Source organism: Hyla sarda, chromosome 13 (genome assembly GCF_029499605.1).
Source record: "Hyla sarda isolate aHylSar1 chromosome 13, aHylSar1.hap1, whole genome shotgun sequence".
Taxonomy (NCBI): domain Eukaryota; kingdom Metazoa; phylum Chordata; class Amphibia; order Anura; family Hylidae; genus Hyla; species Hyla sarda.
This window is the reverse complement of record NC_079201.1, coordinates 7085879-7104076: the sequence shown is the minus strand read 5'-3', so window position 1 is coordinate 7104076 and position 18198 is coordinate 7085879. Positions and strand designations below refer to the sequence as shown.

At 39.3% G+C, this 18198-nt stretch overlaps 1 protein-coding gene and 2 long non-coding RNA genes across 4 annotated transcripts in view; 2 read left to right on the top strand and 1 right to left on the bottom strand.

Moving 5' to 3' along the window:
* The window catches only part of STX8 (syntaxin 8), a 226433-nt gene that overhangs the window by 33532 nt on the left and 174703 nt on the right, over positions 1–18198 (bottom strand). The window lies entirely within an intron of this gene.
* LOC130297266 (uncharacterized) lies at positions 7395–7821 on the top strand. Its single transcript, XR_008849461.1, has 3 exons — positions 7395–7487; positions 7564–7652; positions 7743–7821. It is a non-coding gene; the product is annotated as an uncharacterized LOC130297266 (long non-coding RNA).
* Positions 13188–18145, top strand: LOC130297265 (uncharacterized). Its single transcript, XR_008849460.1, has 3 exons — positions 13188–13341; positions 14557–14609; positions 18031–18145. It is a non-coding gene; the product is annotated as an uncharacterized LOC130297265 (long non-coding RNA).

Below are 18198 nucleotides of genomic sequence, written 5' to 3'. Positions count from 1 at the left end.
TACAGCAGCTCAAGGATAAGGTAGAATGGGTTGTTTAGAGCATGTCAGTACCTTCTAATGTGTGGCAATTGCAAAAAGTGACCCTTTCTGCATGGGCCAATATTTCCACCTAGTGGAGTGTATGCCACAATAAATTGCTGCAGTTCTTAGGGTCAGTAGTCATTCAGTATATATCACAGTAATACATAACTTGTTTTGCTATCAGGTTCTAAGTCTGTGTAACTCCAAAAGTGCTGTCAAGACTTGTAAAAATGTGGAATACTGTATACTGTACTCTGAAGGAGGCTAGCACTCCCAAATAGCCTTTTTCTAGTAATTGCTGCAAATGTTCTTAATTGGGGACAACACTAACTAACCAAAACCTAAGAGTTGTCTTACTTAGCACAATGCTAATAGACAATTACCACATCTATTTGTTTACCTAAACTGACATTTAATTAGGTTTTACCCTATGACAACTTGTATGATATTTTTTTTACATAATTAAAGGCCCAACTGAACAGCAAATTAATCCAATCAATACTTTAAGTCTTTGTGTCTATGCTTATATTTTTCCATTTTTACTTTAGATATATACCCTACAAGGCAAAGAATGTGTGAATAGTCCAACATTACATACAAATGTTGTTACTGAACATTTTTTTTTTTTTACAGAAGATAGTCCCCCCAAGCTACTATAAGAATCTCCAGTATTTAATGTAAACTTTTGGAAAAAAAAGATGCAAAAATTTGTATCCATTCAGCCATTAGAGCATTGGTGAGGTCCAACGTTGAGTAATATGTCACTCAGGCATTCCAATCAATCTCAGGAGGGTTATAGTCTGAGTTTCTGAAGGGATGCAACTTCTTGAATTATTTTTATTTTTTTTTTGGAGCTCTGCTATGTTTGCAAGATCTCTTCTTTGTACACAATTTACTTATGGTAATTGTCATTGTAAGCAGAGGCATTAAGATTTAACTTAAGTGTTATAGCTCAAACTCCACCATTCCACCACACAGTGCAGTATGCATTTGGTCATGAAGTATTTTCAGTATTTTCATGTTGTCCACCAAAAACAGGGTTACTGGAAAGAGGATTCATCCACCTATTAGAAGGGAGATGCTTGGTATTGCACTTGATGTCAAGCTTGTGTGCAGATACTCAGCTATTAAAAGGTTCTTCTGCTGATATGAAATCTGGTATTAAGCTGTACAATGGAGTATAGATAAGTTTTATTGACTATATGCTTTAGCAGTTGTCTGATTTGTACAATCAGCAGGTGATTTTATAGCCAAGATACTAAAATCTATGTAGACTGTATCTGTTTATTCTTCATAGTATGCACCTGTGAACAATGGATTAGATTAAAATGGCAGAATCCATACATCAGGATGGGTGATCCACATATCTTTGGCCATGTGGTTTTATGACATTCCATTAGTAGTCAGATTGTTTTGTCTGTATTATGTCCACATAACCACAGTATGATATTAAGTTACTTGCCATGTACCCAGATTATTGGACATTTTAACAAATCACTTTAATGACCTTCTTTGGAGAGAAAGTAGATTGCAAGCTCTTGTATCCCAGTCTACAAGTCAGTGGGCTAGACACCAGAGCTCCCACGGTGCTGACCTCTTCCAGCACAGCAAGGGTCTACAAGAAATCTTTTGAGGCTTCTATACATGAAACCAATCGTGTATAAAGTCCTTGGAATGGATAGAGCTTGTTCCCGGTCGCCTGGGTGATTTATCTCTCTCACCCTCTCCATCCCCCAACCCCTTGTGCCCAGCATTCATTATGCACTAGCTCCTAGACACCCCCTCATCCTCTCCTCTGCAAATAAAGTAGATGAAAAGGGAGAGAGGGGTGAGATGAACCAGGCTTGCAGGGGAAACAAATAGCTGATCTCTGGAATACATTAATTTCCTTTTTCTGGAAGCTCTTGGAGGGGATAACAATAGGGCAGTGACTCTAGGGTCTGGGATCTTCAAATAAAGACTCCCTGCTGTCATGGGTAGCAGGACATGGAATGAAGGGCGATATCCCGTGGTCCTTCGTGTTGTTGTTCCTTTGGCGCAGGCTGGAGGCTATCTGTTTGGCCGTTACTAGGGTCTTTGGCAGAAAAATGGAGGCATTTCCTATGCTATTGAAGACTGGGTTTATTAGGCAAATAAAGCTGGTGTGAGACACTTTAGTTGGGGCTGCAGAGGGGAAGACTTGGAAGAACTAGAAGCTGGTATTTAGAGATAAGTGAATTTTTGAAAAATTCGATTCGGCCGATTTGCAGAATTTTCCCCCAAAATTTGTTTCGGTACGAATTTATTCGCGGCGAATTGCTATAAAAAACGGCTATTTCTGGCCTACAGAGAGCCTCAATAGGGGTGTAGAACACTTTGCCGTGCTGTAACAAGCATAGGGTGTTTGCTGGGTTCGTGAAATAATACTGTTATTCAGTATGACATGCAGATCAGAGGCGTCGCTATTAGAATCGCAGAGCGGCACAATGCCAGAGCCTGGAGGTGGCATCAGTATGAGGAGACCATATAGTGGCTGAATGACACAGTGTGGAGGTGGCAGCAGCATGAGGAGACCATATAGTGGCTGAACAACACAGTGTGGAGGTGGCAGCAGCATGAGGAGACCATATAGTGGCTGAATGACACAGCCTGGAGGTGGCGGAAGCATGAGGAGACCATATAGTGACTGAATGACACAGCGTGGAGATGGCGGCAGCATGAGGAGGCCATATAGTGGCTGAATGACACACCCTGGAGGTGGCAGAAGCATGAGGAGACCATATATATTGCCTGAATGACACAGCGTGGAGGTGGCGGCAGCATGAGGAGCCCATATAGTGGCTGAATGACAAAGTGTGGAGGTGACAGAATCATGAGTAGACTATACAGTGGCAGAATAACACAGCCTGGAGGTGGCAGCAGCATGAGGAGAACATATGGTGGCAGTATGAGACAGCTTGGAGCTGGCATCAGCATGAGGAGAACTTATGGTGGCAGAATGATACAGCCTGGAGGTGGCAGCAGCAGCATCAGGAGTCCTGAAAGTTTCTGGTAAGGTGTGTGAAAAAAGGAGAACTTGGCATCAGAGGTGTAGGATCAGAATAGTAGCTGAGGCAGATAGGCAGAAGAAAACATTGTCTCTTGCAAAGGTGTTAGTGTGCAGTATTGAGGATATGCATTACGTAAAATGTAACTTTTAATAATATGCTTAGGATAAAATATATGCCCCCCAATTTTTTTTCAAACAAAAGGAAAGATGTGCAAAAAACACCATGTGCCACCTACACCACCAAGTATTGATGTGTTGCAAAGACCTCTAAAAGGTGGAAGGGAACAACGTATGGTCCATTTTAACCAGTGGGAGTAAAAACTTCCCATGTAAGGCCCTAAAAGGGGGCCCCACACAGGAAACTCTCTCTATTTCCACCTAAAAACCCTGGTAAATGGCCGTGTTTGTAGGGGGAAATAGGGAGAGGTTCCTGTGGGGGGCCGCCCTTTTTAGAAATGTAAAAAAAATTTGGGTACATATATTTTATCCTAAGAATATTATTAAAAGTTACGTTTTATGTAATGCATATCCTCAATACTTACTTGTGGTCTGATGCAAAGCAATGTCTGTAACTGGGGAGCAGCGCCTTAAATATGTTTAGCATTATCCATATTTGTGAAGTGTTGGTGTGGCACCATGGCCAATCTACTCTGATGCATGAGGCATTGGTGGGTGGTAATCCTGTCTGATCCATGCCTGATTCATCTTCACAAAAGGTCAGTCTCTCCACATTTTTCGTGGACAGATGAATTCTCCTTGAGGTTACTATGGCTCCCGCCGCACTAAACACCCGCTCTGATGGCACACGACTGGCCGGACAGGACCACTTTTCCAAGGTAAACTCTGCTAGTTGCGGCCACAAATCAAGTTAGGCTGCCCAGAAGTCCAGCGGATCTTCAAGGTGTGTTGGAATGGTCATGCCCAGGTATGCCACCACCTGCTGTTTCAGGTCCTGCTTCAGGTCTACCTGCTGCTGATGAGTTGCTTCACCATGTGGGCAAAGAAAGCTACTCATAAGCGACTGTTGACTCAGGCTGCTGATGATGGAGCTGGTACTGCTCTTGCATCCCCACCCCTCCCCAGCAGCAATGGCAGTGGAAGGTGCAGAAGGCCCCCCCGAGTCAGACCTACGAGAGGATGGACTATGGCGCAGATAGGCATCAGCCAACTGACTACATAGGATGTCTCTGTAGTAGGTCGGTTTGTCCTCCTTCTCAGTGGGTGTAAAAAAAGGCCCCCATTTTGTGCAGGTAGCGAATAAGGAGGAAAGCCAGAAGTCATCCCGCAATCGGCGGTCACTACGCAATCAAGTGAGCATGCACCGTGCCATTTGTGCAAGTGACTGGGAGGGACTCCCTGCCTTCATCTCCACTGCATACTGCCATGGTGTGTCTGGGTCCTCTGTCTCGCCTTCTTCATAACCCTCTAGCTGCTCCTGCTTCTCCTCTCCTGTCAGATGACTAGAAAAATCGCCCATATTGCGAAATCTAAACTGTGCTCCACTATTTCCCTCCCCCTCCTCCAGTTCCACCCCCCCCACAGGGCTCATGTGGCTGTGAGATGTAGGCGCCACGACCAGCCATTGTTTCTAACTCGTGTTGTAGTAGATGAAGCAGTGGAATGATGTTGTTCATCCCATAATCCTGGCTACTGAATAATAATGTGGCTTCCTCAAAGGGCCTGAGCAAACGGCAGGTGTCAGGTATGAGCTGCCACTCAATGACATTGAAGTTACACAGAGGAGTCCCCCTATCCCCTTGAATCATCTAGAAATCGGTGATGGCTTTTCTCTGTTCGTAATGTCGGTCCAACATATGGAGGGTGGAATTCCAACGTGTGGAAACGTCGCAAATCAGACTATGTTGGGGGATACTGTTCTGACACTGCAGCTCAACGAGGGTGTGCTTTGCAGTGTACAAGTGGCTGAAGTGCATGCAAAGTTTCCTTTCCATTGTTAGGATGTCTTGCAGATGGGGGGGGGGGGGGGGGGGGGGACACTTCAGGAACTGCTTGACAACCAGATTGAACACGTGTGCCATGCAGGGTGCATGTCTCAGGCTTCCTTGTCGCAGCGCAGACAAGATGTTCTTCCTGTTGTCGGTCACCATGGGTCCCATTTCCAGTTTTCGTGAAGTAAGCCATGATTCGATTTCTTGATGAATAACTTTAAGCAGTTCCTCCCCTGTGTGACTCTGTTTGCCAAGGCAAACCATGTGAAGAACAGCGTGACACCGCCATGCCCTGCACACATGGTATGCTGGAGGGGCACTGAGATTTGTCCGTGCAGTGAAGGCTGAGGACACGGTGGGGGATGAGGAGGTGGAGTCGCTCAATGTCACAGGACCAATGGCCTGAGAACGTTGAGGCGGAAGCGGCGTAACCTGTCCAAGTTGCTGTTGTTGCTGGGCAGGAACCACATTCACCCAGTGGGCCGTAAAGGACATGTATTGTCCCTGACCTTAGTCACAGCTCCACATGTCGGCGCTGCCATGCACTTTGGTACCAACCGAAAGGCTCAAGGACTGGCCCACCCTCTGTTCCACAAAATTGTGTAGGGCTTCTTCGCAAAGAAATGACGGCTTGGGACTCATCACCTCGGCTCGGCACAAGCCATCAGTTCTCTGAAAGGTGCAGAGTCCACCACTTGAAAAGGGAAGGACTGTAGCACCAGCAACTTGGACAGGAGCACATTCAGCTTCTGGGCCATTGTCTCTTGGACATGGCTACACTGATGGATTGCTGGTGGAATGACTGACTAAAAGTAGGAGGAGCAGGAGAATCTGGAGCGACAGAAGATGGGAATGACACAGTGGCACCCACTTATGCCAACTTAATCCTGGGCTGGTGGGAGGAGGATAGTTTTTGGAGATTCACATTCACACTTTCATCCGTTCATTCAATACTGGGGCAGATATATAGATGACGTGGCCGTCATCTGGTCAGGTCCCAGATGTGAATTTGAGTATTTCTTGGCTGCCCTAAATAAAAATGAAATTGGTCTTACTCATGAAATTCATCGTAATACGTTGGAATTTCTTGAGGTCCTTCTACAAAAAAAATGCCTGGGGAGGTATAGACACTCAAACTTATAGGAAACCGACAGCCGGAAACAATTTCCTGTCATGGTAAAGCCACCACCCATACCCTCTGAGGAAAGGTACCTCTAAAGGACAATACTTGCATCTAAGAAGGAATTGTTTATCAGAAACAAGTTTCCATCAAGAAGCAAAAATTTTATGCAATAGGTTTAAGGCGAGAGGTTATCCAGATAAAGTGCTTAAATAAGCATACCAACATGTGATACCTCTCAATAGGGCAGCGCTTTTACAACCAAAACCAAAGGAAAAGGAACAAAAAATTCCCACTCACACGATGCTGCCTCAGAAGATATTCGTGGTATTCGTGTTTGTTCATTTAATACTAGTTTACAGTATGTCCCTTAGCCTTGAACTTTGGACCAATATAATACTATGAAATAATGGAATACCCTAGTAATGAATACTCTGTATCTAATAAACTAACTCCTGGTGCCATCATTATAATAATTGCCACAACTCCCTGTACTTTGTTCGGATGTAGTTTTTTAAATTTATTTTTACATCGTTTGTATCAACTTTCTATTGTTATCATCAGATTTCCTCTTATTAGAGTATTGTGTCAAATGACTATTTAGTTTAGCTGTAGCATTTTACAGCCACAGTTTACAATTTCATGATTTCTCACGTACAGCCAGAGTTTACAATTTCATGATTTCTCACGTGCAGCCACAGTTTACAATTTCATGATTTTTCACGTTCATTCATATTACTTATAGATGTTGGTGTCTAGGTGTTACTTACCCTGGGAAAGAGAAGGAAGGGAATAATGTATTACTGTCTGACAAACTGCATGTGGTGATATCATAAATATATCTAGAACTTTCCATTTCTTAACTATATTGCCTATTTAAGCTAGCCTATTATACTTATGGCAGTAGAGATTGTCCCCTTCCCTGACAAGTTTGTGCTTATATTCTGCCCTCCTTACAGTTAGTAGGGTTAATACTTATATTAACCCCTTCATTTTTCCCTTCCTCCCTTTTTTTTTTGTATTATGCGTGCCTGAATATCTAAGTGACAGCACACTACTCCCATTGACTTGAACGGATTCTGGTTTCACTAATACAAATGACTTGCATTTGTGCTATTTCCGTTAGCTGGAACGCATAGCATTCCACAGCTCTCTGAGACAGCGCTTCTGTACATGCGCAGATCCTACAGCAGTAGATTTTACCTGGAACGCATAGCGTTCTACAGCTCCCTGGTATGATGCCTCCGTACTTCCGCAGATCTCACAGCGGTGCGCACATCATCTCCAGCTTGTCGGCATTTAAACGAGACGCGTGGCATCTGCTGCTATCGCCAGCCACGCTTGTTAGCTGCTCCATGTTCACAGTCGGGTAAGCGATACACCTGTATCTTTTGAATGTCACTATTGTCGGCGTTTATTATGGCCCATATGTTGTTGTCTTGTAGTCATTAAGACTGTGACATCGGGAATGCATGTTCATTGAAACACTGAAGGCAGCGCTGCTACTGTGCATTATCTCCATCATTATCTTTTGGTAAGAAATATTTATAAATATCGCTAGCCTTACTCTTCTGACCATTTATCTTCAACTATGGGTGATTCCTATACCTTGTTTATGTTGCAGAAACTTTGCATGGGGGGCCATTTTTGGACATTTTGATCGTATCCATTATATGTCATGATACACCGACAACATTAACATCATTAGGCTGGGTAAGATTCATACCTTTTTTCTTGGTTAACCCATTATTATTTGGCATTTATTTCACATAAGGGTACACTGATGTATTGTCTTTTGTTTTCTCTAGTAACATCTCATGGGGGTCTCATCAGTTTATACACTATCAGTCCTTACTAATTATGTATTGAGAGGTATACTTATCTTTTATAACTTTAAATAATCACCAATAAGTCTATTAAATATGATATTCGAGTGATCCGAGTTAATGTATTTTCTTACAGACATAAGGGGAGTGTCCAACTTTCTTCGGGCATTCTAGCCCTGAGCACTTGACTCTCATCACATGTGAACACTGATGTGTGATCCCAAGAAATTGGAACTATTCTCTTTACCTATGATCTCAATTTACCACTGTTCCATGTTTATGTGATTTCTTTTTGTAAGGTCAAATCTTATATAATTAAGTTTCTTGTGATCACAACGACAATCACTTTCCTATGATATCTCTAAGATGGACCCCCCGTTTACACTTGGCCAACTATATGACTGTCAAACATCCTCTATCTAACAAGCTGATTGAAATCCTCTACTCAACAGACTATAAGACTGTGACCGTGACCTTTGACTCTCACCTATTGTCTCAAGCACTTCTATTGTAGATCTCATGTATGAGATGCATTTATCATCTCTTTGATTGTGTTATGTTAATTTCTCCTACACCCCTGATGAACCCATTGAAAAATATAGGAGAAACGCATTGGATTTTTGGAGCATGAGAATATAGTTAGGATCTAACTAATGCTATTATATCTGAGTGGTACCCAATGTTTATCCTTTCCCCTATCCACCCTTATTGATAGTGAGGGTAAGGGTTAGAATAGGCAGGGCTATTTTTTGGTTAATATACTCACCTGTACCCTATACCTTCTTCCCTCCCTACTTATTTTTGGAAATTATTGTTCCTCTGAGACATTTTTGGTACATTCTTCTTTTGAGTGTCACATTTATTAATGTCGAGGTGATTACATGTTTTTATTGTGCACACATTTTATACCTGTATTTGATTGAATTTTTATATAAACTTAGTAAAAGTTACGTTTTACTTTTATATCTTGGCTTCATTGGTAGAGTTCCTTTTTTCCCCTCAAGTATCTAAGTCTGTCTCAAAGGGAAACAGTATCTAAGTCAATAGAGGGTGACAGGTTTCCCTCAACGTGTGTGTTTCCATCTGCTAAGCACAATGTATCTCTATGACACCTAGTGATCGTTCGCCATTGGTGTACATTTTTTGAAAGGAGGAGATCAGTAATCAGCTCCCTTTTTATTGTAAATTTATGTGACATTACATTTGCGATATGTTGGTTGTGTTATAATCCACCAACTACATGTATCTTCCAAGGTGTCAAAGAATGCACAGACTGTTTCTCAACATTCCTGGTTAACTGGGGTTCTGCATTGTGAGGTATATTTGTTTTGTATTACGTGCATCTAAAAAGAATAAAAACCTGATCCAAAATCCATAAAAAAATATATATATATTTCTATTGCAATGGAATAAATATATTATGCACAAGGTACTGGGACACCAGTTGAATAGGCTTGACGAGTAACAACCAGGGCAGTTGCCATTGCTCCTCCTGGCAACTCAAGGCAACAAGAAGCTTTTCTAAAAGCTCCTACAATGTTAGAAAATATGGAACTGGTGCTTAATACTGAGGTATGTTTGGAATTGACATTCAAAAATTAATCTGTCAGCAATTTTGAGCCATCAAAAAATCCTCTACAGAGGTCAGGGAGGTGGGTAGAAGAACACCTTTGCTTTATTTTCCATCCACCGCCATGGGAAGTGTTCATCAAGCAAGCTCTTTGTGCTAGGTGCATGGAGCTCCTTGTATTGATAGCTTATGCCGGGTTCACATAGCATTGCGCTCTGTTTGTCTGCTGGGAGTTGAGTGGAGAAAAAAAAACTGAAGGTCCCTTTTCTTCTTCTCTAAACTCCTGCGAAACAACAAACACTAGACGGAAACCTGAGGGACCCCACTCTAAGTCAATGGGACCCACTGTAAAATGTTGGTGTCTGTTGTGCAACGGACCATCGAGCTCCGCTGTTTGTTTGTCAACCGAGCTCCAATGAACATGGAAACTCAGCCTTAGATTCCTCTGTCTCTCCTCACAGCTAAGACTGACATCTCTAGAGTCTGATCAGGAGAACCAGGCACTAGAGTTGTCAATCACAGCTAAGAGTAGGAGATCGGGAAACCCTAAATACAGGGAGTTCAGGGCACTAAAAAAGAAGAGCCCACCTCCTGGGCACTTGCCACTGTGGCAACCGAGGGACTATAACACCAGTTATCATTACATTTCACTCCACTCCCTGACATCTGAATAGGGCTGTCACACTCCCTTTTACTCATAAAAAGTGCAACATCTTACAAGCATCCATTATTTTACCACTATGACACAACAACTAATACTATTGTAAAACATAATTTTAAATGCACTTTCAAATGTCTACAGACTGGACAAGGTTTTATTCTCCGAGCCAAAGAAACAGTGTTCAGAATCTTATGGTTAAGCCTAAATCCCGATGGTAGGAACACAATGAGGTCAAGATGATTTCTTTAAAGCAGTGTTTCCCAACCAGGGTGCCTCCAGGTGTTGCAAAACTACAATTCCCAGAATGCCTGGCACCCTTGTTGGGAAACACTGCTTTAAAGAGTACCTGTCATCAAACCATATTTTCTAAACTAACTCAGATTATATTCCCTACCTACTCCTAACACCCCTCCTGTGGTGAGCTTTGTGAGTTCCCGGCAGGAGAAAGTGGGCATTCCCCATCAGGCGCGACATCACTGAAGCCTCCCGCACACACTTCCTGAGTTTGGTCTCCTGCCAGGAGAGCGAGAGGAGACCAAACTAACAGTTTGACTTGTGCAGGGAACAGAACAGAGCCACCTAGTGGCCGTTTTTTCAATCACCTTAAAAACATATAAGGTTAAGAATTTTAACAGCAAGCAAATAGCAAAGGGTCTTATAATTACATACGGAACATTATATTAAACGTTTAGTTTGGTGGCCGGTACTCTTTAAAATACAACCCAACAAGATTTTTTTTTTGGGGGGGGGGGGGGAAATCTTATTGCCTTTAAAAGAGGTAGTATGAAGTTTAGGCCTCGACTGCAGGAAAGGTGACCTCTTTTGCAGAAAGACTCCGAGTCATGAGTGAAAACATTGTGCAAGATCGCAATATACGGTGAATGTAGATTTATTATTCCCAGTCCAGTAGAAAGAGGATGCTGGAATTAGTTACGGATGCCAGAGATGAACCTTTGTACTGCCAGAGAGGCCTGTTCAGCATTTGTTGCAGGCCCCAATGTCCCGTACCTTTAATTTTCATGATCTTTAGTCACCAGAAAGTAATCACTTCAAGGAGGACCCATCACTTTTGAAGAATATACTGAGCGCTTCCAATACAATCCACCCCTCAAAATACAAAAAAAAAATCCCTCAAGTATGAATTTGGCAACTTACAAGTTTAGAGTTGTGTCATTTACCTCAGGCAAAAAATGATCGGAACGCTCGCTGTCTGCAGATATCTTCTATAGTATAAAGTAACATTTACATGTTTGTAGGAATCCTAAAAGATTTAGGGGAAGATTTATCAAAACCTGTCCAGAGGAAAGTTACTGAGTTGCCCATAGCAACCAATCAGATCGCTACTTTCATTTTTCAGAGACCTTTTCAAAAATGAAAGAATCTGATTGGTTGCTATGGGCAACTCAGCAACTTTTCCTCTGGACAGGATTTGATAAATCTCCACCCTTAGTGTCTGTAATGGATGAGCTTTATAAATCAACTAGCTGAGAGAGATCATCGGCCTATTACAGGTGGAGTTACCTTTTAAATGCGCAATGTCATGAAAAAAACATAGGTACATATCAAAAGTTTTGTTTGGTCGAGGTCTAAGTGTTCAGACTGGCCATACAAGAGAAGCAAATGGAAGAAGGGCGCACTTAGAGCATTCTCCCCCAGCTTTGTATCATGTGACCATAATGGACTCATTGGCCCTCATTTACTATTCTAAACCTGACTTCTTTTGTCTGGTTTTTTGGCGCATCTTTGTCTGCGACATATCGCAGACATCGTGCGCCAGTGTGCGGCACGATGCAACATTTTTTTCCCGATGGACCCGATGTGGATTCTCCCAAACCCGGAAAAGGGGCGTAACCCGACATTTCTGAGCTTTCCCACGTATTTATAAAGGTTTCCAACCCGAATTTGTTGAATTGTTGTGGATTTTTTCCCGACAACTCAGAGGAGTTGGAAACCAAAACCAACAAAACCCACGTGCGACAAACAGGATGCGACATAATAATAAATACCAGGGGAAAAAAGCAGTCGGGTAAGAAAGCAAGATAGACTTACAACCCGATTTTCTAAGTAAATGAGGGCCATTATGTAAGTCCGTGGGACTATTCTGGTCTCAAAGACACAGACCAGGGAGATAAGTGCACATCCCTGCTTGTACTAGTGACTGGGTGGGGTCTGAACTATCTATCTATCTATCTATCTATCTATCTCTATCTATCTAATATCTATAAACTTTCTCCTATCTATCTATCTCATATCTATCTATCTATCTCCTATCTCATATCTATCTATCTCATATTTATTTATTTATCTATCTCATATCTATCTCTCTCATATCTATCTATCTCATATCTATCTATCTTATATCTAGCTTTCTATCTATCTCTCTATCTCATATCTCTCTATCTCCTATCTCCTATCTATCTACTATCTATCTATCTCCTATCTATCTATCTCATAGATATCTATCTATCTCATATCTATCTATCTCATATCTATCTATCTCATATCTATCTATCTATCTATCTATCTATCTCATATCTATCTATCTCATATCTATCTCATATCTATCTATCTATCTTTCTCCTATCCAGCTATCTATCTCCTATCTATCTATCTCCTATCTATCTATCTATCTATCTATCTATCTAATGCAGGTATAAGGCAGTATACCTGCATTGGATATCTACCTGTACAGTCTGGGACTGTTAGAAACTTGGCTTGCACCCACTTGCTGTGTGACTACTCTGGCCGTGCTGTCTCTGCATCTCTTGTGTATCTATCTATCTATCTATCTATCTATCTATCTATCTATCTCATATCTATCTCTATCTCATCTCTATATATTTATCCATCCCTGAAGGAGAGCTGACCCAGGATGAAGAGTGTAACCAATATGACTGTATGATGGTGGTCTAGTAGATGTAGCAGGACGAGAACAGTGACTGCAGTAAAGCTCTGACATTTAGCAGTGCAAGTGCTACAACAGTCCTTCTCACTATCCTCCTGCAGGTGACACTTTCATGGAGAACACGTCTTCTGACAAAACCTAACAAGGGATAAAGTGTTTGGTTGCTGAGAGGACATGTAACTTCCCAAAACTCTGCAGAGTTGGCTTTGGGCCTTGTATAATTGCCCAAGCAAAGATGGCGACTTTGGCCAACATGTATGTGTAAGTTCAGCTTAAGTATGTGTTGTCTAGAATTTTTTTACTTATTTTTGTACATTAATATGAGGATAGCTATTTCGGCAGAGCTGTTTTAGTCATGTGCTTTACAACAAGCCCTATAGACACGATGAACCTCCTCAGACCCTATTCATTGTAGGAGGCATGTTCTGTGACCTGTGCAGAGGTCATCAGCTCCTACTGTCTTTTCTATCCACTAGTGCCACCTTTCACTGTAATCCTGTACAGATCACTTTACAGCAGCCCCCTCTTTATCATCACATACAGAACAGGAAGTCTTAACCCCTTAAGAACACAGGGATTTTTTTTTTTAGTTTTGCACTTATTACTTCTTGGCTTCTAATAGCCATAACGCTTTCAATTTTCCACCTACAGACTCATATAAAGGCTTGTTTTTTGCGCCACCAAAGTACATGTGACTGTCATTACATGTCATTACATTTTACTACCAAATCCACAGAGAATCAAAAAAAAAAAAAAACGAATTATTTGTGGGGCAAAATAAAAAAAAAATATATGCCATTTTGTAACTTTTGAGGACTTCCTGTTCTACGCAGCACACAAATGACAAGGGATGCCCAGTTTATATAGGTTTTGTTTTGTTTATGGGAGAGATTTATTAAAAACTGTGTAGAGGAAGAGTGGTGCAGTTGCCCATAGCAAACAGATTGCTTCTTCAAGAGGCCTGTGAAAAATGAAAGAAGCCATCTAATTGGTTGCTATGGGCCACTGCACCGCTCTTCCTCTGCACAGGTTTTGATAATTCTTCCCAATAACTTTTTGTACCAAAATTAGTAGGCTAAAAATTCCTCTTTTGACCCCTATAACTTTTATTTTTTCCATATATAGGGATGTATGTGGGTAAATTTTTTGCACCGTGATCTTTATTTTTCATCTGTACTATTTTTATTTTGATGGGACTTTTTGCTCATTAATTTATTTATTTTGTTCTACTATATGAAGTGACCAAAAAATACGCAATTCTGGACTTACACTTACGCCATTTACTGTACAGGAAAAGTAACATTTTATTTTAATAGTAGTTTAGGCAACTAAGCGCATGGCGATACGTTATTTTTATCATGTTTACATGCATTTTATAAGGAAAATGGGGGGATTTGAACTTCTAATATGGAAGAAGTTGATGTTTGTTTTCTTTAAACCTTTTATTAAACTTTTTTTTTTTTTACACTTTAATAGTCCTCTTAGGGACTTCTATCAAATGAAGAGCCACGGACAGCTGACGAAAAGAGGTAAGCCATCCGGCTACCATTAAAGTGGTTTAGCCCAAACATCCCCCCCCACACACAAACACACACACTGCAAGGGGGGGCGATACACCCCATTAGACCACCAGGGATGGTTTCAATGCCCCATTAGAAACTGCTGTGAACTTTGACAGCAGCAATCTAAAGGGTTAATAGCCGCCTGCTCAAGACAGGAGCCCACTCCATACACCCTGAGCAGCACCATGACGGACTAGTTTAACTTAGTTTTAGGCCTGCAAGATTTAAGGATTATTTTAAACTATAGATAGAAATGGAAAATGAGCAGAAACATCACCAAAAATTATTAATACATATATTTAACATAGAAAGTTGATTTACACCTCATATTCTTTAACTATAAACTTAAGTAGAAAAATTGGAGCTACACTTAAAAACACATAGTGTAACCCAAGCCTCACAAAACACAGTTACTTAAACTAGTATTGTGCTTGTGACTTAGCACTACTCAGAACAGGAAATAACCAGATTCAAGTGTTTTCAAACTTCTACATCATCGGGGCATTTACATTTCTCGTCTTTTACTTTGAGTGGAATGGTCAATATATCCTAAAATTAGGTGCTAATGCCTGCAAGCTTCTGGCTACGCACAGAACCTGGATTATGTGATGTGTTCCACACAAGCTTCGTACCCCCGTGTCCCAGCCCTGTCCGGGCCAGAAAAAGCTTAATATCATGAAGTCACTTTTTAGGCAACATATTGTATTATTAAATGAAAAGCAAAATTCCTGCCACTTACAATGAGTCAACATCACAGGTTACACAGATTGTACCAGACGGACTCGCTAGAGTATATTACAGTAAATTATCTTTAGAGGTTTGGTTTGAAAGCTACTCAGAAAATCTCTTCCACACTCCATTATCTATAGGGAGCAGTGTTATAGTCATTATATTCTTGTATATAGGAGCACTATTATAGTAGTTATATTCTTGTATATAGGAGCACTATTATAGTAGTTATATTCTTGTATATAGGAGACAGTATTATAGTAGTTATATTCTTGTATATAGGAGACAATATTATAGTAGTTATATTCTTGTATATAGGAGCAGTATTATAGTAGTTATATTCTTGTATATAGGAGCAGTATTATAGTAGTTATATTCTTGTATATAGGAGCAGTATTATAGTAGTTATATTCTTGTATATAGGAGCAGTATTATAGTAGTTATATTCTTGTATATAGGGGCAGTATTATAGTAGTTATATTCTGGTATATATGAGACAGTATTATAGCAGTTATATTCTTGTATATAGGGGCAGTATTATAGTAGTTATATTCTTGTATATAGGAGCACTATTATAGTCGTTATATTCTTATATATAGGATCAGTATTATAGTAGTTATATTCTTGTATATAGGAGCAGTATTATAGTAGTTATATTCTTGTATATAGGAGCAGTATTATAGTAGTTATATTCTTGTATATAGGAGCAGTATTATAGTAGTTATATTCTTGTATATAGGAGCAGTATTATAGTAGTTATATTCTTGTATATAGGAGCAGTATTATAGTAGTTATATTCTTGTATATAGGAGCAGTATTATAGTAGTTATATTCTTGTATATAGGAACAGTATTATAGTAGGTATATTCTTGTATATAGGAGCAGTATTATAGTAGTTATATTCTTGTATATAGGAGCAGTATTATAGTAGTTATATTCTTGTATATAGGAGCAGTATTATAGTAGTTATATTCTTGTATATAGGAGCAGTATTATAGTAGTTATATTCTGGTATATGGGGGCAGTATTATAGTAGTTATATTCTTGTATATAGGAGCAGTATTATAGTAGTTATATTCTTGTATATAGGAGCAGTATTATAGTAGTTATATTCTTGTATATAGGAGCAGTATTATAGTCGTTATATTCTTGTATATAGGATCAGTATTATAGTAGTTATATTCTTGTATATAGGAGCAGTATTATAGTAGTTATATTCTTGTATATAGGAGCAGTATTATAGTAGTTATATTCTTGTATATAGGAGCAGTATTATAGTAGTTATATTCTTGTATATAGGAGCAGTATTATAGTAGTTATATTCTTGTATATAGGAGCAGTATTATAGTAGTTATATTCTTGTATATAGGAACAGTATTATAGTAGGTATATTCTTGTATATAGGAGCAGTATTATAGTAGTTATATTCTTGTATATAGGAGCAGTATTATAGTAGTTATATTCTTGTATATAGGAGCAGTATTATAGTAGTTATATTCTTGTATATAGGAGCAGTATTATAGTAGTTATATTCTTCTATACAGGAGCATTATTATAGTAGTTATATTCTAGTATATAGGAGCAGTATTATAGTAGTTATATTCTTGTATATAGGAGCAGTATCATAGTAGTTATATTCTCATACACAGGAGGCAGTATTATAGTAGTTATATTCTTGTATATAGGAGCAGTATTATAGTAGTTATTTATTTTCTACATTGAGTGCAGTAAAAATGAATGTCGGCACTCACCAAATCTTATGTATGTCGTCCTGTCCTACGTAATATGTAAGTATACACAATAAAGAAGAAAATACAGATGATTTGGTGAGTGCCGACATTAATTTTTCTTTGGAAGTATATTAGTCAAGTTGAAGCCATTTTGTCAGAGCACCACGTTATATTCCATAATATTGAAGGCTGTTGGTCACATATTGGCGAAGGACAGGTCCTGGTGTGACACAGTGCCGGACTATTATCTGTTTCTGTTGCATATTCTTATACATAATGAGTAGTATTAAATTATTGTATACAGGGGCAGTATTATATTAGTTATATTCTTATATACAGGGGGCTGTATGTTTTTTTATATTCTCATAAAGGATGGTATAATAGTAGGTATATTTTAATTCATAAAGGCAGGATATATATATATATATATATATATATATATATATATATATATATATTATCAAACTACACCAAAGTAGTAGTTATTTTCTCATACATAAAGTGGCTGTATCATAGAAGTTATATTCCAGGAACATACTGGGCAGTATTATAGTTTATTCTTGTACATAGAATGCAGTAATATAATAGTTATACTCTTGTACATGGAGGCAGAATTATAGTAGTTATATTCTTATAAATAGTACTGCAGTAGTTACATGTTTTCTACAAAGGGTAAAACATGGTTTTTATGTTATTAATGTACAATGGGCAGTATTATAGTGGTTATACTTTTATACATAAGGGTAGTATTATAAAAGTTTTAGAGAGAGTAAAATTATTTTAGTTATATTCCTTAACTGCAGTAAAATAGTACATATATTCTCATAAACAGTAGGGCAGTATTATAGTAATTATATTCATGTACATAGGAGGCAGTAAATAGGTAGATGTTCTGCTTAGTTCCCGATTTCTGTTCTTTTTAACATTAGGTTACGATGAGGAAGAAAGAAATCTTCTTCGTGGGAGAAGAAAATATAGTATAGGTTTCTAAGCCTCCTCATTATAGTAGTTGTTAATAACATTTGAAAATAAAGTTTCTCTGCGACAAATACTCTAGAAAAAAGCTATTAAATTATTTATTTTTAGTCAGTTCAAAA